Source organism: Pteronotus mesoamericanus, unplaced genomic scaffold (genome assembly GCF_021234165.1).
Source record: "Pteronotus mesoamericanus isolate MK-2021 breed Mesoamerican mustached bat unplaced genomic scaffold, CSHL_Meso_final contig_347, whole genome shotgun sequence".
Taxonomy (NCBI): domain Eukaryota; kingdom Metazoa; phylum Chordata; class Mammalia; order Chiroptera; family Mormoopidae; genus Pteronotus; species Pteronotus mesoamericanus.
Genome location: NW_026555137.1, coordinates 2,686,284 through 2,710,110, shown reverse-complemented (window position 1 = coordinate 2,710,110; position 23,827 = coordinate 2,686,284). Strand labels below are relative to the sequence as shown.

The 23,827-nt window shown below is 43.7% G+C and overlaps 1 protein-coding gene across 1 annotated transcript in view; it reads right to left on the bottom strand.

Moving 5' to 3' along the window:
• KCNT2 (potassium sodium-activated channel subfamily T member 2) overlaps nt 1–23,827 on the bottom strand; it is a 185,678-nt gene that overhangs the window by 138,491 nt on the left and 23,360 nt on the right. The window lies entirely within an intron of this gene.

Below are 23,827 nucleotides of genomic sequence, written 5' to 3'. Positions count from 1 at the left end.
AAATAACTTCCATTTAAACAATAATTTTAGAGGAAGAATATTATGCTGAAGTAGAGCAATTTCATAATGATTTAAAGTGGGAGGAGATAGACCTTATAGACTCAATTGTTCTACGTGGAATTGAGTATTTCCGGCGCTAAAGAGAATGATCTGAAATGTGTACCTCTTGTTGATCATTAAATGTAATATATTTAAAACATACAATATCACTTCTTCGGAACTACCAATTAGGAGAGGTACTCTGTTTTGGATTAATAAATTAAAAACGAATAAGGACAACTTCACCCCTGCCAACAAAAGCGCCCGATCTTTGTTTTCATCGTTGCAGGCCCTCGCTTTCCTTACAGTACCTTGTTCCTGAGTCAGATGCCGGTGGCTGCAGTCGCGGAAAAGGCACGAAAGTGGATCCGCAAGGGAACAGCTGTGGAGACATTATGATCTTCTGCTCAGATACGTGCTCAAGAGAAAGACATTTGTTTATGGCCACGATCCCCTTTCGTCCAGTTGCATGATCCCAGGAAGGGCGCCCTTGATTTTTGCCATCACTTTGGGAAGGCTTTATGGGATGTGAGCGCCCCGGCTCCGGCAGCCTATTCTCACGTCTCTAATGCTGTCTTTGATTCAGCATTGCTTGACAGGCGATGAAGGAAACGTTGATGGCGCAGGAAGACCAGGGTCTGGGATAACGTAATTATTTCACAGAGCACTGTGCATTCATTAATAGCAAATAAGTTTTCACAATATTGCTCTCTGCTTCTTTCTAGGAAATCTTTTATTCATATTTATTTAGCTTCAGGATGTTTGGTGTTCAAGAGAGCATATCACGTGTTTCAGAAAAGACAGTATTATACCCTTTTCCCTGGTAAACAAAATCAGATGCCAATTTTAAGAAAAGTCCATGGCGCTGAAACCGTGTGTGACAAATGCACATGCCTTACAACTCAGGAAAATACAAGCGATCGTGTTTCAAACAGCAAAGGTTTACTACAGTAAAATCTGTACACACACTCAGTGTTACATTCCAGGAGGGCACAACTCTTTGACAGGTGCCTTGGGAAACAGCTGACATACTGAGAGACACAAGAAATGCAGGAGGACAGAACGGACAAAGAGAAGACACACGTACATGAAGTCATAAAACTGCAGGAATAGGCAAAGGTACAGATCTCATTAAAAGTCGAAAAATGTTAGGAAGATGTTAGTAATCGGGAGGACGGCAGTGGCACAGAGGAGCATATAACCATTTTTTGAAGGCCTACACGAGCTAGTCTTGTTTTGATTGTGAACAAGCAAAGCAATGTAATTGCCCAATAATAGTAAGTCAGATCAATATTTTTTGCTACGTCAATAGTAGGGAACAGTATGCAAGCACAAATAATGCTGGAAAGCTATTTATGATATGCTATTCATTGGAAAACTAATAACCAGATAAATAAATACATAAACAAAAATAGGTTACCAGATACTATGGTGGTTTGATCCAATTTGGGTAAAGCTCATGTATTTAAAAATAGAAAAAAAATCCAAAATATTATACATCAGACTACTAACATTGCTGAAATTCTGTTGTTCTTTTAAAGTTTCTGATGGTTGTTGTTAATCAGTATTTTTTACCTTTCCATAATAACCGCACAGTACTTACGTAATAAAAATAAAACACACTGACAACATGAGACACACCCTTCATAACAAGTGACATCACTGGGTTTAACCATGATTTCCCTTCCTAAAGTGCTTATCCATTCAAATCACCTTCTGGGTGTCATTTACAAAGACCCAAACAGCCGCCGCTCCCTGGGAACTTAGGTCATTGGAAAATACGTCACACTGGCAATCACGACACCCCCGGAGTCAGAAGGCAGACCTCCTGCTCCTAACATCTACTTGCTGCTTCGCTCAGCCACTTATGCTGCAGCCCCTGGCCAAATTCCCAGGGTCATTTGTTAAGTTCAGACAGCAAGTTAAAAGAACAACAACAAAGGCCAAATAGTCCCTGTAAAGAGCGATCTTACCGAGCCTAAGTCTTCGACTTCCATCGCTACCCGGGGATCAAGAACCGCATCATCAAACTTCCTCATAGCTTTTATTCTCCTCAATCGCCTGTGGGGGCTGTTCACGGCATTCCTTCAAGGACAAGGTGTGGGCTCTGCTCTGTAGGGTTTGAGAGGCATTTTCGTCAGCCCCGCTGAGCTGGACCCCCACTCAGCCCCATCCAAGAAAAGATCCTCAGTTCTCAGAGCAGAGTCCACCCCCGACCCCCCGACTTCCAGAAGGATGGGCGGCACCTGAGCATCGGAATGCCGCGGGGAATGGGCCAGCTTCAGAGTTTCGTGGCTGGCATTTAAACCCAACTCTCAGGCTGACTAGCTCTGGGACTCTGAACACAGCAAGGATATTTAACTGTTCTGAGACTCATTTTCCTCTAGGTGATAAATATCCACGTTCCTGATGAGGATAAAATAAGAATCCCTGCGAAATATGTAATAGAGAAACTGACATATAGAAGCCCCTTAAAGTTTCCTTTGTTCCCACATGGGGACCCGGTGTTCTGATGGTCGCCATCATAATCCCACAGGTTGGCGGAAATTTTCCCCCAAAGCAAACAGACACGTTAGTGAGGCCTCACACGAGTATCTCTGAGAAGGGGAGATCTGTGGAAAGTCTGCCGAAGTAACGAAAACCACTTAAGAGCTGGTGATTATTCCAGCAGGCGCGGTGACGATTCCACTCTAGCGGGCAGCACACAGCCTCTCCCCGTGAAGCCATCAGCGATGCCTTTAGTTCAGCAATTTAATGTGATTAGAATCAGTGACCGTTGGAAGCAGCGAAGGGAGCACAGGAGCAGTTTCCCCAGCATTTCGAAGGCACACAGAGTGGCCTCGGGGAGGAGGCACCCATGCAGGCCTAGCTGCGAGTTCCCTGTCTTGCCCTGCTGATGCGTAGCCATCAGGATATTCAGACTAGTAGTTGAGCTGCTTTTGCTCAACACCACACTAAACAAAGTCTTCATTAGCTTTTTCCCCTCTTAGGAAAGGAATGTTTTATCACTTGTTCAGGTTTATTTGTTTCACAGTGATCACAAGTAAGGATCAACAGGAATAATATTCTGATGTAAAACTTGAGTCCATAAACCATCTTTTCAAAACATCAGAGTCTGAATTAACAGCGCACGCTGCCAGGAACAACTCATTCTAACTCTGAATAGTATCATAAATACAGCAGAAGCCAAGCAAGCAAGAGGGGAAAATGAGCGATTGGTACAATTTCCATGTAATGTGTTTGGACATCATCTGAGTTTCCAGAACCAACATCAACAGAATCATTCAACAGCTAAATTCACTTAATAAGTTAACATCCGGGAACTCCATTAGCCAGCTCAGCCTTGGAACAATCTTATTAACCACAAAAGAAGGAAAATGTTGAGATAAGGAAGAAGATGCAGACAGTCCTTGAGACCACATGTTTCTTATTTCATCCTTCAGTTTTCACCATACCTAGCAGAAGTCTATGTGCCTATGTTTCATAAAGGAATTTAAAAGGAAAAAGGTAGAAAAACTGTGAATATATTGCAATCTCCAATTATTAGTAGCAATGCTTTTTAACATATTTAGTGATTCTTTGGGGCTGAGGCCAAACCACTTTCTTCCACTCTGTGTTTGAACTTTTGCATGTGTTCAGAGATGTTTGTAGAATAGTAGTCTACTCTATTAATGTGCTTTAATGAATAATCAAGTTTTGAGCACATTTGTATACACCAAGGCTTAAAACCATATAACTTAGAAAGCACTGTGTCGAAACAGAGGGGTTCAGACTGCCTTCTTCTCCAGAGAATCCTAGCAACCTTGTCTGTCCCTGACCCACATATATTTCGGTCATTCAGATTATACACATAAGGAAAGAGGTAGCGATTCAAAATCAAAAGAAATTCTCAAACAATCAACATACACAGGTAACGCTATAATTCCATTCCTTTTTCTGGGCAAACCAAGGGTTATATAAATGATGTACTGAATTGAACTTGGGGTGGCAAGTTAGTGACTAAGGTGACCGGCAAGGATACCGCTGTCAACTTAAGTGTTGTTTCGGCCGAATAGTGCCTATGGCTCGAGGTTTCCCTTCTGACGTTGGCAGAAGGACCATGAGGAAGGTGGCTGAGTGAAACTGGCTTCCAACGTTCAACAATTACTGGGCATCTCGGGACTCCATGGATAACAAGAAATGTATCCCTTGGCTACAGAAATAGATCACGGCCCCCATTTCTCTGTGGAAATATCCTTATGTCTTACAACTATAAAAATCACTCAAAAATAAAAATATGATGATCCAGAAGGAAGCAATTATAAGCAGAAACCAACTGTCCTAGCACAAACTGATGGCGCTCTCAAGGCACGCATTTGGGGACTTCTCAAGCCCGTCCAGCATCTGCGGTGCTCAGTTTCCCCACCTGTAAATTGAGAGCTGACTTGCTTCCTCTCCGAATTCCAGCAATGCTTTAGATGAATCCATGTGGAGAGAGAAGCCTCAGCTTGGTTCGAGAAGGACTAATTTATTCATTCAATAGGGTTTTTTTAATGCCTTCAATGGTACTTGGCATCGTATACGAAACAGTGAATAAAACAAAAATAGTCTCTGTTAGCACAGAAGAATCTATTCTGCTATAGCCAGAAGGATCAGAAAATGAACAAACACAGCAAGAAACGTTCAATTAGAAATGGGGATACATGCGATGAATGAAAAGCCCAAGACATTGAAGAAATCAAGCGGGTGGGAGGCAGCAAAGACCCCTCCACGTGAGCCACACGGCCTGGCCCAGGGCTCCCGTCCAAGGTCCGCCCCAACAAGCCATTTTGTCATCTGCGGGTCGGCCCTCAGGCGCCCTCTGCGGGGGACGCCTGGTCCCAGCGACCAAGGCCCAGCAGTGCTGCCCTCCGCGGGCCGAAGCCCGCAAGGTGGTGGGTGGCGGGGGCTGGCACGGTGCAGAGGAGGAATTTTTCTTTTTAAGTTAAGACTGTCTCAGAAAATCACAATTTGCAAAGACTGCCTGGCCAAGCTGATGCTTGTCCGTATTTCACTGTTGAATGCCTTTGACAGAGAACCATTTCCAGTACATTTATGCTCAGAGAAAACCATCCCCAGAGGCACCGTCCCCGGGAGCGAGCTGCGTTCTGCTCGGCTGCGGGGGAAGTGATCTCTGCGCGCGGAGCACAGGGCGGGCTCGGGCCGCGGCTTTGGGGTTTCTCATCGTGGAAGCCGGCTCCAGGCTGCAGAGGCCAGCCGACCGCGGGATCCTTATCAACAGGCCTCTGCGAGACCGGGGGCGGGGGGGGGGGGCGGCAGAGGATTCGAGCTGCGGTGGCAATGCCCACGTCCTCAGATTATCCTCAGATGAAGAATTAGAAAGAAAAGGGGGAAACCCAAGAAACTCTTGCAAACTAAGTTAGCACTAAATAGCCGGGGGGGGGGCGGGGGGGGGGCGGGGGGGGCATGTAACATTAAAAGAAAGCTCCCATCTCAGCTTTACAAATTTTAAAGGAACATTGAAGTAAGAAAGAGTGGGAGGCTTTTCCTTCGACGTGGGATTAAAAGGTAAAGCCTGGAGAGAAAAGAAAGCAAATCTGAAATCTACACAAATAAGGGCTGTGTCATTATCGATGTATAACCCGTAGACCGGAGCGCCGCTGCAAGAGGAGGGAAGCCACGTCACAGTGCAGGCTGGTGGCTCTCGGGTGAACGTTCCCAGGGAGGGGACTAGGAAGACGAGGAGCGACCGAGCTTCCCAGCAGGGGAGGGAGATGCTCGCCGTTCTCCTGGGGGGGCGGGGGGCGGGGGACCGCGACGGCCTGGCCTCTGTCCCGCAGGCCGTCCAGAATCCTCGCCTCTCTTTGCCCCGTTTCCCTGGGTCTTGTTATCGAAGCATAATTCCAAGTGTGTCGGCCCTTCCCATGCGTGTGACTTAACGTGAACAAGGTCACTACGCGACGTCCCCGCCGGCACTTCGGCCGTGGTTCTGTTTGCTAAGCGTGACCCAGGCGGTTCGGGACGCGCGGCTCGGGACGCCCGCGGAGAACCCGACACCCCACGTGGCAAACGAGCCTGAGGCCTCGGCGACATCGTCAGCCGCGCTCTCACTTTTTCTCTGTGGCTGGCCTTGATCTTTTAAATCACAGAGGATAAAATTCCAACGTCTCAGGTTTTAAAAAACCTACTTAGAAAAGCGTTTGTCCTATTGGTACCCATGGAAAGTCACTCAGGAGCCTGACTCGGTTAATGATCCACTAGAAATGACGATTGGACGCTCTGGGAAATATTAGAGAAATGTAGCAAATGTTGTCCCGATTTGGAGTTCTTTATACAGAGCCCCCCATTTTTAAAAAAATTATGCTTATTTTTGGTTCACATTTGAATGCACTTGGGTCTGCTGGGTCTGCTTGGGTCGTCATGTGTAGGAAAACAGTAGGTAGTCCTGTTCCCCGGGAACTCTACGTTGAAGTGTCTGTGGCTGCAGATATTTCACGCCTTATTAAAACCAGGTATTACTAAATTATAGCACGGCGTTCGGTGGGCCTTTCGACTGCTGTGCACGGGTTGTTTTTAAAATTTTCCTGCTTCTGCTTATCATCCTAGCACCACCCAGGGGAAAAATTAACTTAAAAATGTACTAAAAGGATTACAGCTTTAGAAATGAAGTGTGCACTTTCATGAAATACATCCAGTTGAAAGAAAAATATATAAATGGCTTTTTGAAAAAAATATGTGCTTCAACATATTTTATAATCTTCACATGAAAACACTTCATTTTTCCTCTTCCCGCTGTGGAAAACAATCTCCTCACATCGGTGTGTCATCAGATGTTCTGAACATCTGAAGATCCAAGAGGAAATGGACTGAAATTGCAAAATTAAAATTAAATTATACGCCTAACTACAAGTTGGGGACATATTTGAAAAATATGCATTCCCCGAGTCAGTCAGAGAAATACAAATACTGTGTAATTTCCCTTCTAGGTGGTGTCTAAAGAACAGAATACACAAACAAACAAAACAGAAACCGACTCGTAGACACAGAGAACAGACGGACGGTCTCCGGAGGGGAGGGCTCGGGGGGGAGGGTTGGAACGTGAAGGGACCGAGGAGGACAGATCAGCAGCGGCAGGAGAGTCACGGGGCTGTCAAGCGCAGCACAGGGAGTCAAGCCAGTGGTGCCGTAACCACGCAGGGTGCCAAGAGGGTGCTGGCAATATCCGGAGGGGCGTTTGGGCAGTACAGGCTTATCGAACTACTGTGGGGTACCTCTGAAACTAACGCAACATACAGGGAATGTAAGCTGTAATTTAAAAAACTTAACAAAGGAAGAAGATATGCACTAAGCTTCCTTCCACATAGCCACAATGACATCAAGTCATTTCAAGACAAGAAAATGGAGCAACCTGACAGCACTTGACTTACGGATCTAAACCTTCAGAGAACACTGAGGTGAAGTAGAACACTTAGCCATTTTTATAGGACTCTGATTTCCCGAAAGGGAAAAAGCCCTGGAGAAAGGAGGCGGAGCTGTAAGTCTGGACTATCTAAAAGTGGTTGAAGGAAGCCACGTCCTAAACAACTTCTACAGTATCGCTTTTTCTTACATAAGCTCCCTTCCGAGTTCATCAACCTGCTCACCCTCAAAGAAGCAGGAATCAGGAGCAAACGACCTCCTGGAGAAAGAAGAACGAACATGTCCAAGGAACTGAGAAGCAGGGAGGTATTTTTAAGTCCATTGCTCCATTCCCTCCATCATTCAACAAAAATGCATAGACCTGTTGAATACCTACTACGGGGAAGGCGGTCACCTTGGCACCGAAACACGACAGTAGATGACAGAAACATGTCTCCTCTTGAAGGCGGTGAACAGGAGGTTCTGTGGAAGAAGGATGCATACCGAGAACAGCTGGTGCGTGTCCTATGAAACGCGGGTTGAGGAAACATCCTCGAGAAGGAATTCACTGGTCCCGAGCTGGGCCGGCCCCCTCGGCGGCACATCTACTAACACTGGGACGATGCCTGGTTTACCACGGCCTCTGCCCAGGAATAACAGCTCAGCACACCCTTTCCCAAGAAAAAAAACAAAAAAGGAAAAAACAAAAACAGAGAACAGAGAGTTGCCTGTAGGAAAAGCAGGTGGGAAAAGCAAGGAGCAGAAAATGTTCAAAGTGAGTGAAAAACAGTATTAAACACTAAGATATGTGATATTAAGTTATAAATAGATTATAGAATGATTTAGCACATTTATAAACAGAATATTAATTTTAAACATACTTGTGGTGGTCTTGAAGGCTACTAACTTTCAGTTCTCCAAGGGTATTCCCAAGAGTTCAGCTTCCTGCCTAAGAAATTTGGTTCACGATTTACTTTGTAGGTTCCAAACAATTATATTTGATGGTTATCCCATCTGTCTCTCAGCAATATCTTAGAGAATTAACATTTTAACATACTGCAATTGTGAGGATTCTAAAATCAGGAGGCTGAAGTTTCATGGCAGCAAAATGTCTTGTGTGCATCTCATGAGGCATTAGAAGAGAACTCTTACAGTGCAACCACAGAAATACAAGTTTTGCCAGCACAAATAGCAATAAAAAATCACACTTAGCACCATCTTATTACTCTAAATGATAAATCTCTGAAGTTAAAAATATGATGTAGAAAAGAATACTGGGAGATAAAAGGTGTCCAGACAAAACCCAAATTAATAAAAATTTAATCAGTATAACCTTTAACTTATAATTTTTATCTCTGAAGAGTCATCTCATGTTGGAAAAATGAATGTTTGCCACAATTCTCTAATTTCCTGGATGGTTCTACTGACTGAAGTTTGTAACATTTTACAATTTAAAAATTAGACCCATTACACACCTATCAAAATGGCCAGAATAATAAAGTTAATCACACCACCACATGCTATGAGGATGCGGAAAACCAGATCGTTCTTACATTGGTGATACAAATATAAACAGCCCAGCTCCTGTGGAAGGGTTTGGTTGTTTCTGTAAAAAACAAAACATGCAACTACCGTAGAATCCAGCAACTGCACGCTTAGACATCGACAGCAGAGAAGCTAAATTTACGTTCGCACAATAGCACGCACTCAAATGGCCACGGCAGGTTATTAGCAGCGGCCAGAGGCCCTTCGGCCAGGGGGCGGGGGGTGGGCGGGGAGACACCGTGCGCCCACCTGCAGTGCGGAGAGCCAAGGGCTCGTCCTTGCCACGCGGGTGACTCTCTGAATCAGCCTATGCATCAGGGAAGGTCCCTGCATTCAAAGGCTATGGTTTGCCCCTAAAAGAAATCACATGGCAAATTTTAATAACATGAGGAAGCTTGATGCCCTGTTGTGAGACTTTACCCAGGAGGTGTTACAACGGAGAAGAAGAACGCGCAAAATAGACTCTCTAGTAGCTCTCATTTCTATAAAGGGAAGAAAAATAAAAATATATGTGTATTTGCATACATTTATACATTTACATGCATATATGTATCTGTTTCCAAATTTATAGACTGTTTCTTGAAGTGTATACCAGAAACAGAGGAGCAGCTAGATTGATTGTCTTTGGAAATGCTAACTGGGTGGAGGCCGAGACACTAGAATATTTTTATTCCATTCCTTCCATTTTTGTGTACACGTTTTAAAATTTCAATCCTTGTGAATGGATTACCTGTTCAAAACATTTTTAAAAATAATATGTCTGTATGATTTTATTTCGGCCTCCAATAACCCTTCTCCAAAAGTCACGGCAGTGGCTTAATGGGAACGGCATTGCGTGAGAAAAGCGGCAAGGGCGCCTGGGGGCACTTCCCACGGAGCAGGTGGCAACGCATTTGCCGAGATTGTCGCGGGTCAGGAAGTGAGCTCAGGATGTCGGAACGCCCCGAGGGCTCGGGCAGGTCCCCTGGCTGATTCCACGTTCTCAGCGGGCAGGCCCTCACCCCGCGTTGTTTCCGGCCCACCGCCGGGCCTGGCCCCTTCCTGCCTCCCGCCGTGTGGTCAGAGTGGCTCGCTGATGCTGACAGCGTCCCCTCCGAGGCCACACTGGGTGGTTTTTCTTGGGATAGGAGCCGGGGGGGGGGCGGGGGGGGGGCGGGCGGGGAATCTTGGGAGAATGACTGACTTCCCCAAAATAAGAAGACGGGGTCTCAAACTAAAATTTACAAAATGTTTTCCTGGATGAGAGAAGAGAAAAAAATTAATCTTCATGCTTAGGGAAAGATTAGAAAAGAAAAAACCAAGCCCAGTGGACTTCTCAAAAGCCTAGCAGGTTTGGAAAACCTCTAATTTCATTCAATTATATTTATATGTTTCCATCCACGCAGAAAGCTTCTGGCAGAAGCTACAGCTCCTATGAATTCTGTTAGCCCCAGCCCTGACCCCCGAAGCAACATTAAAACATTGCCCGGGTTTAGATTTCCAACAATCTCCCAAGAGGCTTCTGAAAATCGCAAGAGAAGGGCTTGGGAGGGGAGCAGGATATAATCACACACTCACTTTAGAATTAAAGAGAACAAGGGCGGAATTAAGGGGTCTCCACGTGTTGGCTGGTCCTGCACTGCCACCGTGACAGGAGCCGGCCAGCGCAACGGCACGAGGGCACCTGAGCGGAACCCACAACCCCGGGGGGATGGGGGCTGCGGGCAGGAGCACGGGGCACGCCAAGCAGCCAGAGGTGCCGTGCCCAGGAGCAAACGGGACCTAACGCAAGGCTATGTCCCCCTTGGCCTCTCCCTTGATGACCTTCCATAGTGATATGGTTCACAGGGCGTAACATTTACCTATTTACAGTGTACATTTCGGTGGTTCTTAATACACTGCAGCATATTAACCAAGTTGGGCAACCCTCACCAAACCTCATTGTAGGACATTTTCAGCCCCCAAAGAAGCCGTGTCCACGTGAGCCAGGGCTTCGCACCCAGCCCCGTTGACCCCAGCCTACTCTGCGTTGTTTGCAGCCTTGCCTACTCGAAGGCTTTCGTGTGCATGAGATCACACAACATGCCGCCTCTGGTGACTGGCTCCTTTCCCTCAGCATGATGGTTCTGAAGCTCGTTAATGTTGTAGCCTGTACCAGGATTTACTGCTTTTTATAGCCGAATGATACTCTTTTGCATGGGTATATCATATGTCATATATCCCTTCATCATCCATTCATGGACACGTGGTTCGTTTCTCTTTGGGGCTATTGCAAATAATGCGCTATAAACACCTACGGGTAAGCTTTTGCATAAACCTGTGTTCCCATTTCCTGAGCACATACATAGGAGTAAAGTGGCTGCGTCGTATGGTCAACCTTTTTGAGAAACATTTTGAGGAAGTCCCCAACTGTTTTCCAAAGCAACTGTACCAATTTCCATTCCCACCAGCAATACACGAGGGTTCTGACTTCTTCACCTCCTGACCAGCGCTTGTTGTTACCCGTCTTCTCTGCCATAGCCCTGTTAGCAGGTACACAGTAGGTTCCTGCCGGGGTTTGGTCGTGCGGTTCCCTGCTGGCTAACGATGCTGAGCTTATTTCTTGTGCTTATTGGCCATTTGCACATATTCTTTGAAGAAATGTGTATTCAGATCCTTTGCCCACTTTTTAACCGGGTCGTTTGTCTTTTGACTATTAAGTTATAAAATGTTTGCATATATTCCAGACACAAACATCTGGAATATCAGGCTTGCAAATATTCTCTTCCATTCTGTGGATTATCTTTCCACTTTATTGACAAAGTCCTGTGAAGCCCAAATGTTTTTAATTTTGAGGAAGTAAATTCACCTACTTTTCATCTACTTTTGTCACATGTGCTCCTGGTGTCGTGCCCCTTGTTTTTGTCAGAGAGGAAACTATGTCTCTTCTGAGAGAGGGAGCCTGATAAGCTACGTGTCATCTTTGGGACATATGGTCTTTCTAATGACAGTGGCCAACAAGTTGACATTTATGTTACCCACAGATGGACACCTTCCCATAACTCAGAGTGCTTTCCAAATCACCTCTGCTCACACCGCGCGGTCCAGCTCAGAACACTCATTCATCTCTGAAGCAGGAGATCGGCGCCCATTCACAAAGGGCAGGGACCGTATGGCAGGGAAGCCCCGGGCCTCTGTGTCCAGCGAGGGACGGAGCCTCCGCCTTATTGCCAGCCTGCTGTGGCTGTGTTGGAATACAGAGAGACACAAAGGAATCTGGGTGCACGGATGAGTTCTCCAGAAAGAGAACAAGTGAAACGAACACCAAAAATCACTCTAAAACATTATCGAAGAAGAAAAATGTACTGAAGTAAACTCGAATTTACAGCAACTTCCGCCGCCCTGCACACCGTGAAATTAATAACACGACAAAGCATATTCTGGTAAAGTTGAGTACAAAACTTCACAGAACTAGAGTTTTATACCTAGTCAGGAATATCAGAAAGGGGGCAGGTTAATAGCCCTGAGATTTCCTGAAGAAGCTAAGATCTGAAGCGACACCTCAGGATTAAGCAACAAAGAATAAGACAAGCATTATGCACCCGTGCAATTTGGGCTTCCAATGAAATGGCAGCATATCTTCTCAAGTGGGCAGGGAGTTAGAGAATGCACGCTCATTAGACTTTTTGGAGGAAAAAAATAAAGCTATTTAATGAAAGCTTTGCATTTAAGAGATGAATCAAAATAAACACTCAAAGGGAGATGCTATGCTTAGTACTACTCACCAGATAACTATACCCCTAAAGAAAGAAACAAGCTTAAACAGCTATTGAAGTTACGATTAGAGAATGGAATGTGGTATCAGACAACTTGTCGCCAGGGGAGGGGAAAAAAAGCCGTTTTGAAGATGCAGAACTGGGAGGTGGAAGCGTGAGGCAGCGCGGTGACATTTGCCTCCTCATCTTTCATTGGACAGACAGCAGATGTCTAAACTTGAAACACGTCCATCTCATGATGTCATCGCACTTGGAAAGACTTTTAAAAGCTAATGTCTCTCCTTGTAAAGAAATATTCGTGTTAAGTTCAGCAACATTTTCAGTTCCACTTAATTTCTTTTTTTATGAATTCTGAATAATTCTAAACTCAGAAAAGTTAACTTAATATCTTTTATTATTAAATATTTTATGTAGCTGATTTCATTTCAGTAAAATTCTCTCTCAATTTTCCCCATCCACCCATCCATCCATGTGTCCATTTATATAAATCTACATCTATATGTGTATATCTAGATGTCTAAAATTATTGTATGGTAATAATGTTATTTCTGAGTGATTGAGTGAGTTTTCCTATTTGTACTTCTCTGTTATTTTTATATCTTAAATAGATGGACACCTTCCCATAACTCGGAGTGTTTTCCAAATCACCTCTGATGATATTTAAATCATTAAAATATTTAAATATAAATATTTAAGATATTTATATCTTAAATAGACAGGTATAATGTATACAAAAGCCATACAACTATACTTTAAAAGGTTGTTATTAAAATTTTATTATTTCATAAGGCAGGAGATTAGAAGTAAACTCCAGTATGGTAAAGCCCACGGGAAAAAGTATGTTATGGTAGTGCTTCTCAAATTTTAAAACAAATAAACATGTGCTGAAATCTTCTAAAATGCGGTCTCTAGGTCTGTAGGTCTGACTGGGTCCAGGGATTGCACCTTTCTAAGAACCCAGGCCACACATCGAGTAACAGATTTTAAGGAGTTTCAAGCAGTTGCTCATTAAATAAGCAGAACATTTACAAGCCATAAAAATGATGATATGAGGGGAATTAGAGAAAACAGTAGTAAGTAATAAAAACAGGAAAAACCCCCCTTTTGCATTGCACTCTTATACTGAGTCACTTAAGGGAGACGTGTTTTCACAGTTCTTTAAAACATTGCCTTAGATTTTATGTCCTGATCAAGCAAACTCTCTGTTTTGTTATTCCACGGCATGTGTGATTTTGGAAGTTCACTTACTTCCAACACATCAATTGTGACTCCATTTTTTTACACATGAACTCTAAGTATTCCAAAGTGGACTACTATGTGGGAAATTTGATGGGAAAAAAGGAACAGATATTCTGAATTATTATGCAAGGCCCCCACTAGAGAGTGAGAACAATCTAAGGGGTAAAAGTTATTAAAATGACTTAAAATTTTATTGTGATTTAAAGCATCAAATCACAGACCCCCAAAATTCCATCACTGGTCTATATATAAATTAACTTAAATCCTTCCAAATTTCTGGTAATATACCAAGCCCTAGGAGCGCCATTTCTCACCTAGTGTCCAGACATGCTGGGGTTCTTTAAAAGCAGACGTTGAGGACTTGGGGGCCAGGCTCCAAATGTGTAGTTCTGAATAAGTAACATACTGAAGTCTGAGATCCACGTGAGTCGGTTATTTAAATACATTCAAGTATTGCAAGTTGACCCTTGAACACGGGTTTCTGCTCCAGGCACTCAGGCCTGAGGGCCCGCAAGATTTCCTGCTGAACTCTCCTCATGAAGGTTCACTATGTATTTTATAACTTGCTGTTTAATTTACCTTTTGTCAAACTACCCATCTCTGACTCAACTAAACTCTGCTATTGATAAACAATAGAAGATACAGTCGAATCTGAATGTGGTGGTTTAGGGCCATCAACCCCTAAACAATCAAAATCCACCTATAACTTTTGATTCGCCCAAAACTTTACTAATAGCCTACGGTCAACCAGAAGCCTTGCCAATAACATTGGGTCGATTAACACACATGGTGTATGTTACATGTATTATATACTGTATTGTCACAATAAAGTAAGCTAGAGGAAAGAAAACATCATTAAGAAAAGCATAAGAAAGAGAAAACCCATAAATACTGTAGTGTATTCTTTAAACATCTGCATAAGTAGAACCATGCAGTTCAATCCCACGTTGTTCAAAGGGTCAACTGTTTATAATAACATGTTATTGCTAATTATATGGTTCCAAAATAACAACCCAAAAGACAACAAAAGAATGGCACTAGGATAGGCTTGATAATAATATCGTTGATACCATTGTATGAATTTTTTTCCCTATCGAGGTTTTAAATCTCTCCCTTAAAAACTGTAACTCTCGGGACAACGCAAAATATCACTACACCAATTATAAAATATACCCCAACCACACTTTTCTTCCTATAAGCCCCACATCAGGATGATTTTTACATCCATTTACTGAAATTCTAATACATTTTTAGCCAATCACTGGATAGTGTTTAAAATTTTTTTTGATACCTGACATTTTTTGGGTGTTCAATAGAAATCAACAGCCTGTCTCAAATTCAACCCCACTCACATACGCTTATTATCAGCTTACAGGGAAAAAACCATAGCTCAAGCCGACTAAAGTGCAAAACGTACACACTTTCTCAGCAGGAGTGAAAGAAGAAAATTAAACCCAAAGATCCTGGCAAACTCATTTGGAAAATCGAACATTTGGATTGTCTAGGCTCCTCTTATGTTTTGTTTCAAAGACCACGTGCAAGAAAAAACACAGAATGAACACTGGTTATTTTAATTGGCACATTTTGTGATCAGTCTGTCAGAAAAAAGAAAAACAAAACATGGATTTTGGTATTACAGAGAAATCATTTCTGTTAGATACACGTTATCATAAAAGATGATCGAAGTCAAGAGCAGAGCCACAGCCTGACGGTCGTTCTGTGATGTCTTGCGGCCACGCGCCGGACAGCAGGACAGCATCGGGACTTCGAACGGAGCTCTCATGTACACGTTCTCCGTGTGCCTGGGCTCACAAACAAGCACCAGCTTGCGTGTGCAGGCTGAGGAACATCAGCCAGCCGCCACCAGAAAACAGATCACGGTCTGTCTCTCGCTTCCAGTCCCCTTTCTGCTCAGCTCGGGCGGGAACCCGCGTCCTCAGGCAGGCGCCTCCGTTCTCTGACCCCAGCGCAGAGGGGACAGGGAAAGGGAGGAACGCCGGGCCAGGTGGGACAGGAGCGGCTGGCCGTGAATTCAGGGAGGCGGCGCGGAGAGTGCGAGCAGGGACGGGGAGGCCCCGTGCCTAGTGCTGTCGTGCTCGAAATCCAAGAAACTCTCCGGACTCCGGGTGCTGTGATTCCCGATGTCAGATTATTTGCAGAAATCAGGCCGGTGTGCATAGTGCGTGTTTTCACAGCGCTGCCCCGGGGTGGGGGGCGGTGGTCACGGGAGAGGGGGGCAGGCTCCGCCCGGCCTGGGGGGGGCGCTCAGGGCCCCCGCCCAGGCCTGGCCCCTGGGGCGTGGCCGGCCGAGGCCTGGTCTGTGCTCCACCGCCCTCTGAGGTCATCCCTCCACCTTAAATCGTGGCTTCTGTCGCGTTAGTTTATCAGACCGTAGAACAAATCTTTTTATGCCAATGGGATATGAAGAGACCATCCTCTTAGTCCTAAAATGACACACTCCAATGTTTTTAACCATAAAAATTAGTCAGTATTGTACCATTAAAATGATGAGTTTTTTCATTTTATAGGCGTCTCTACAATCGTTCACGAAGGGCTGAACCATTCCTTTTTTAGAAAATCAAAAAAAGACGGCATAATCTCATATCTCATAATTCCAATAGTATTTGCATTTGTATCATAATTTTGAGTAAACATTCCTCCAAAACCTAGTAAATACCATCCTGTGCCATTGCTGAGGAACATTCCAACCCAGGTGACGTGCCCACTGAATGGATCGCCCGCAGTGAGCAGCGCGGTGCTAATTAATGGTGAAGACGTAACTTTTCCCGGCCCCTGTGGATGCTTCCCTCTGACAAGGTCTATGACTCAGTGTGATCTCTGTGTAGAAACAAATATGAGGGGCTGATATAAAACAAAAAACAAACAAAAAAAATTGACAATCTGACCCAGCACACACAGAGAACTTATTAATTAACAGCAAAGTAATTTGATTTTGCTTATCACAGCCCTGTCTAATCTCAAAGTAACGAGAAGTATGCAAAAGAAAAAATCACTGAATAGGGGAGAGGGATGAAAATACTTAGATATTTTGGAAGTCTCAGTTGTCCACAAGGTAATTTACTGACCAAGTTGGTTAATAAATCAGTTTTTTCTATTATCTATATTCTTTTGAGTGAAAAGAAGTATTTACTCTTTTTAAGGTACAGCATTTGTTCCAAAGGAACTCAAAGTTCTTTATTAAAAATGCCTTTAAGAATTAGCAAGAAAAGCCATAAGATCTAATTACTTTTATGTGTTGAGACATAAGAGGCTGCGCCTCCTGACAGAGAATATACCCTGTGACATCTCTCCTCACTGTTGTCACCAAAATGTCACAAATCAGCATCCTGCCAAATGCTTTCCAAAAAGCACTCTCTAAATGCAAGTTGATGTCATAGCAGAGTAAGTGGCTGATTTTTATTTCTAATTAGCAAACAACACGATATAATGAAAGACATTTCTTCAGTAGTAGGAATCCCACAGCCTTCCCACTACTGAAGAAATTATTTACTCAGCTCTCACGGGCCACATGAAAATGTGCCACATAAATTATACATGCCAAAGAGAGCCAATGGTTCAATCTATTAAAATTTATCTCCAGCTCACAATTAGCAAAAAAGATCATAAAGTAGGATAGTACATCTGATCTGTAATTTTATAATAATTTTCAAATTTGCTCTTACGTGTGTGGGGGGGTTTTCTTCCTTTTCTTCATTTTCTCTTCCCCCCCACAGCCTTTGTAGGAAAATGGATGGGAGGTTTAATATTTCCACAGTTTGTTTAACAAGCCAAATAACATGTAATTTACCAGAATCTCTAATGTCTTGGGAACCTGGTCAATGATTTTTCTGGAAAAACAGAACCAAAAAAACAAATGGACTGTGAACTAAGTGTTAGAAGACAAAATGCTGAATTAATAAGCTCACAATTCATTTATTATACTTTTTCCAAAAGCTTTCTGATGGTGTTCTATCTACCCTTCTTTTGATATATAATAGTGAAGATGTGTTTTCTTTTGGCATTGAAATGGATTTTTACTGATTTTGTGATAATACAGAAAAACTGAAATATATACCCTGACTCAAGCATGCCAGCCTTTGGAATTTTTTAGTATGTATCAAACATTTACTCATTCACAGGTTTGTATAGTGTTATGGAAAGGTGACAACATTATTATTCTTCAGAAAGCAAGTAATATTTTGAGAAGCACATTTATTTGAAATACAAGTGAGATACATATAAACAAAGGCCATAACTAAATAAAAAAGAAGTAGGTGAAAAATACTTTTTAATAATAAAGTAGGTTGCTTTTACTTAGGAAAAACACATTCAAGGATACTCTCCTTAAGTCAAACCCACCTAAATAAAAGCCTTGTAAGACCGCCTGAAGGTCAAGTGTTATTTCCACAATTCTTTTATGTACAATCTACTTACTTTAATAGAGATCATAGTAAATAAGCAGAATACTGTTTTGTTATTTAATATTATAAACATATATTTATATATGTTAAAGCAGAAAATACTGAAAAAATTCAAAAGAACATCCCCATGTGGTTTAAATTAACTGCCTGAGAACATTGTATTTTGTGTGTGCACAGAAATTCATCTCATAAATGAGTAACTAGTCCTGTAATTATGAATATTTAGATTGTTTCCAGTTACACAACTGTAAGTGAACTATTGACGAGTAAGCATCTTTCTGTACAAAGTTCTTACTGCATTTCAGAGTGGATTTCTGGAAGTGGGTTTGCTTGTTGAGCATGAACACTTTAAGGTTCTTGATAAATATTGCCAAATCATTTTGCAAAGCGTTGTGCAAATTTACATTCCCACTGGCAATCTAAGAAAGTTCCCATCTTACTATATCCTCTTTCATACTCAATTCTAAAAAGCACAGCCAAGCATGGCATCTCATTTTAATGTGCATTTCTCAATTTGCTGGGTGATTTTTTTTCCCCCTCTGATTAGTATTCATTTGGATTTCATCTCTTCTGGGTTTTTATTGAATTCTTTGCAATATATCCTCTGAAAAATTTTATACTGCAGCAGCAATTAATTCATTGCTGTATTTTTCAAATGTACTATCTCCCTTTTGACTGGTATATGTGAATGTGTGTGTGTGTGTGTGTGCGCACATGGGACACTTTAAATCAAATCTATTATTCTTTTTCTTAAACTGTTTTGACAGTCTCTTTGTTTAATCTTAGGAAGCTTTCATCCATTCAAATATTTGATTGATATTCAACTATATCCTCTTTTACTCTCTTACTAATTTAATTTTCATGTTTTTTTCCCCCATTCATCCCTGGAAACACATTAGTAAGGCACTTATTATGCATCAAATAACATAATTTAAACTTGTCATAAAGCGAACCCGAGCAAACTCTGTGCTACCGCAGCTTAAAATGTAGTGCAAGAGACACTGTTAATGAAAGGAATGCATGTGCTCGGATATAGAGTGTCTGACCGCGGCTAAATCTGGTGAAGAGGGTGGCAAAGCAGAAAATGACCTTTTGTTACGGACTGCTGTGAATTCTGAAAAAAAAAAAAAAAGGTAAAGTAAGAGCAAAGGAGCCAAAACACGTGTGACAGCAGAGACAGAGGGCGACAGAGCGGGAGAGAGGGTACAGGGACCCGCCGGTGCAACCCGCTCCTGAGATTTCTGCTTCCTACCCAAGAACAGAAAGCGCTCCCAAGGTTTTGGTGCCCCCTGGACAAATACAAACTGCAAGTAAGACGCCTCATTCTCCCTGCTGACAAAGGAAAGAGACGTCTCCACCCAGTCCTTTTGTCTTCGAGCAGTTCCTCTAGGAAGTTTTTCTGTGCACGCACTTTCTTCCTTTGAAATTATATAAATCCTTTTGGAAGGCAGGCAAGCCTCTCCGGGCCAGGAGCCACCTCTCCGCCCAGTAAACAAGCCTCAGGAAGCCCAAACAGTCTCCGTTTCTGCAGCAGGACAGCAGCCAAACCCGCGGCTCCCCGTTGCGAAACTGCTTCCAGGAACCGAGGCCCGCGCGGTTTGTTTTTCCTCTCAGATAAAGCCCCTAGTGACCAGGTAACGCCAGGAGGAACTGGGTGTGACAGAGGTGCGGCGAGTCTGGCGACCGGTTATTGACCTCGGAAGCGCCCGGGGAGCGGGTGGCATCTGCTTGGCTGTGTTGGGGGGCGGGCGTCTCCTCTGGCGACATCTCCGCGCGTCGCCCGGGGTCTGCGTCGCACTTTATCATTTTATGCCGCTAATTTCTCAGAGTTTGCCCCCCGCCCATTAAGACCTCCATGCACGTTTGCTGAACCAAGTAAAACAGAAATGGGCAGGCAGGGAAGGAAAGGAGAATTTAGGGGGTCACGAGAGACCCTCCAGGGCCCGGGGGAGCGGGACCGCTGTCTCAGGTCAGATTTCCCCAGGTTCAAATCGCGGAAAAACGGCCTCCCGAGCAGCGCCGGGCCGGGAATCGCGCGGGGAGGACGCGGCCGCCGCAGGGGGGCAGCCGGAGGGATCCCAGGGAGCACGTGGGACCCGAATTGGTGGTCTTCCCATGTGTCCTTTGGGCCCCAGAGGGGACATGGGGTTGCACAAGGAAAGTCGTCTCCAGGAGAAATGCCGTGACCACAGCCATTTTTGTGAATGGAGGATGGCAGCTGTGGGGGAGACGTCGGACGGGAAAGGGCAGGAAATCGGTGCCTGCGAGGTTAGGTCAAGGCCGGCGGTGAGGTGCTGAAAGGTGGATTATGGAGCAGGGAGGACGGACGGAGAGAAGCGCTAGGAAATCAACGGGGAGGCTTACCTGCAGTTTCAGAAGAAACCAAATACACGGTTTTTATGGTTTCATCGTGCTCAGTACCAAGTGACAAATAGCTACCTAAAGGCCGCTTCCCTGGAGATAAGGAGGAAATTGGGTATCATTACCATAGCTAAAATTGGTAGAGGGACACCTCAGGAGATGTTAACTTAATGCGGGGACCTGCTGGGAGGAAAGTATAGGATGTACAGCAATAGATTATGAGATTTAACACTTTGTTCTGCTTCAAGATATTTTTAAAAGCAAGATAAAAATATTGCTAGGTTTTGAGTCTAGACTTAAAATGTTTGAGACAATATTCTACAAAAATAATGAATAAATACACATGAGATGCATAAACAAAAAATGGGTACCGAAATGGATAAACCTGTACGTGCTTAAGTAAACAAAAGGTTCGTATAACATTCAGTTAGGACAGTTACACATCAATATACTTTTTAATCAAAAACTTCATTGGCTGAATATTAGTTACAGCATGAAATGTCAATAACTTGATTTAGAATAGGTCCGTCATAATTCAGCTGATTCAGTCGTATCTCTCCCTCCTCCTCTAATTATACATAGATGTTCTCATGAAGCTGTACCAGACTAAGCACCAGCTCTGGAACATTCCCAGAACTCAGTTTTTACATGACTGGGAATGCCTTTTGACAGTGCAACCTCTTGAAAATCTCCTCGTCTGTCAAAGCCAAAACTCAAATGTCCCCTCTAATTGTATGATCACATTGCTTATAAGTCGGCTATTGGACTTGCAATAAAGCTACACATTTATCTGATATTTAGTGACCACATCAGGATAAAGCTATACGTTCACATTTAAGTCTCCATTTTCTATATCCCAATTAAATTTTATAGATTTCTCCAGGATGGAACAGTTTACTGGTAGAGCTATTTATGGCAAAACACACTGAAGGAGTTCAGCCTCCAGAGACACCTGAAGATCCCCTGAACCCCTTCTATTAATTCCAGAGACTAACAGCAGGGCAGCGATGCTGGCCACCCCCAGGGAAGGGAGGGAATAGAAGACCTGAGGACACAGATCCCTATTCAGACTTTAGCCACTGGAGTTCACATTCACCCCAGCTGACTGGGGAGAGAATTAAAAGGCTGTGATTTCCTCCACTGCTAGAAACTTCTGTTAAAAATAAATTCATGACTTTGGTTTGATGACAAGGCAGACGACAGACAATATGGGCGTGGGTGGGGAAAGGGATAGGGTTTAAAATTTACAACCAACTGATCATCTCCAAAGTCAGCGAAGGACCACAAGCCTTGTGCTTCGTGTAGAGGAAGTTCTGTCTGACAGCAGCTCCCCGGGGCCTAGAAAACCTGAGCCAGGGTAGAAAAAGCCCTTTTGGAGAAAGCACTTCAGGTAATGGTGGGCCAGGAAATGCCGAACAACGTGCGGCTCACTAAAAAGAGGGAAAAAATACAATAAAAAACCAGGATAGCCTGTTCTCAGGATAAATGACAGTAATCATAAAAATTAGAATCTCATTTTGAGGAATTTCTGGACTTCATGTTAAAAATCTGTGACATAGTTGTGTTGGCAGATTTTTACAACTCGTTTTCATTGCATTATTTTGGTTGAAGCTAGATAAACCTGACTTTTAAATGATCAAATAAACATTTTCATACTATAAAGGAACGTGAAGCTTTATCGGGTTGGAGAATTGGACCTATTTGTGGGAAACTCATCTCAATACTTTTTGCATCGCATGTTGGTGTTACACCTCAACTCGACAGCAAGTGCGCTGAAAGGTCTGGAGCTCTGAGTAGAGAAACCCTGGAGTAGCATCTCAAAGCAAGAGCATACTTTGCGCTGCATAGGCTGGCAGATGGAGTGGTACACAAATTGTCTGTGGCAGATTAGGGCACTACATGGAACATGTGGCAAGCTCTCATAGAAAAATCAAAACACTGATGCTGAGGATTTTAAAGCAAGAACAAATCCTCTTGGGGTGAGGAACTGCCGTCTATCTCAGAAACAGCACGACTCTGGCTTGCTCCTGGGTCTAGGCGAAGACAAACGTTCTGACTACTGAACACCAGGCAGCTCATCCCAAGGGTGCCGCGCGAAGACCTGGTTGCATCTTACTTTGTTGATTCCTCAAACTGAGCATCCATATCCTCCACAGGAAGAGCCAAGAAGGCAAAGGCCATTTCCCCAGGCAGACAGCTCAGCCTCCCAGCCTATCTATTCCCCACCAGCCCCATAGGGCCCGCTCAGCAAACCACCGTATGGGTCTGTCGTCCCCTCCGCACTAGGAAGTCAACTCCATGAGCGCAGCAATGCCTGGCTATTTGTTTCCCATCGCGACCTCAACACTTGGAAGAGTGCAAGGGATGCATGTGGGGCTCCGAACAGGTGAGTTGAGATGATCCATGTTGTCAGATCGGATGGCTAGGATGTGGCTATTAAACAGGAAAGGGGAAGTAGGCTCGACTGTGGGAAATGCTTTACATTTTCACACGGACAGTATCTGTTGGAAGAACTGAGCAGCATTGGAAAAGACCCAAAGAATCTCCCAGGCTCTCCCTGCTCAAGAAATTAATTCTACAAGGGGAAAAACGAGAGGTGAAATGACCATCCTTGGAGAACATTCCAAAATATAGTAGCATGGAGCCTCAGTTCAGAGAGAAACCTGTAAGGAAGGTAGGAATCAATAAAATAAAGACCTTGATGTAGAATTTTTGGTGCCCAAAAGGCTGGAATTAACCTAGTTTTTCAACACAAGTCGAAGTATCCTCAGAAAAGGTCTGAGTTCCCAGTTATTAACCACACTGATGAATTTGCCTCCATTGTGGAACTCTTGTCTATAAACAAGGTAACTGTGATCAATAGGTCGCTCATACCCTAATAGCTAGAGAATAAGTGTTCAAATGGTACAAATCCAGGGGAAGGCATAGGACTTCACATGCCCACATTTGCAGCAATCCGGTAACTTCTCTTTGGCCCCAGGGACGCAGAATTCTCTTTCCGCGGGAAGGGCCCATGCAGCTGGGGAGGAGGTGTGTCTGTGGGGGGCACTGTGTGCTCCGGGGGCCTCACAAAGCAGAAATGCCAGCACATTAGTAGGAGCAACTGCCTTT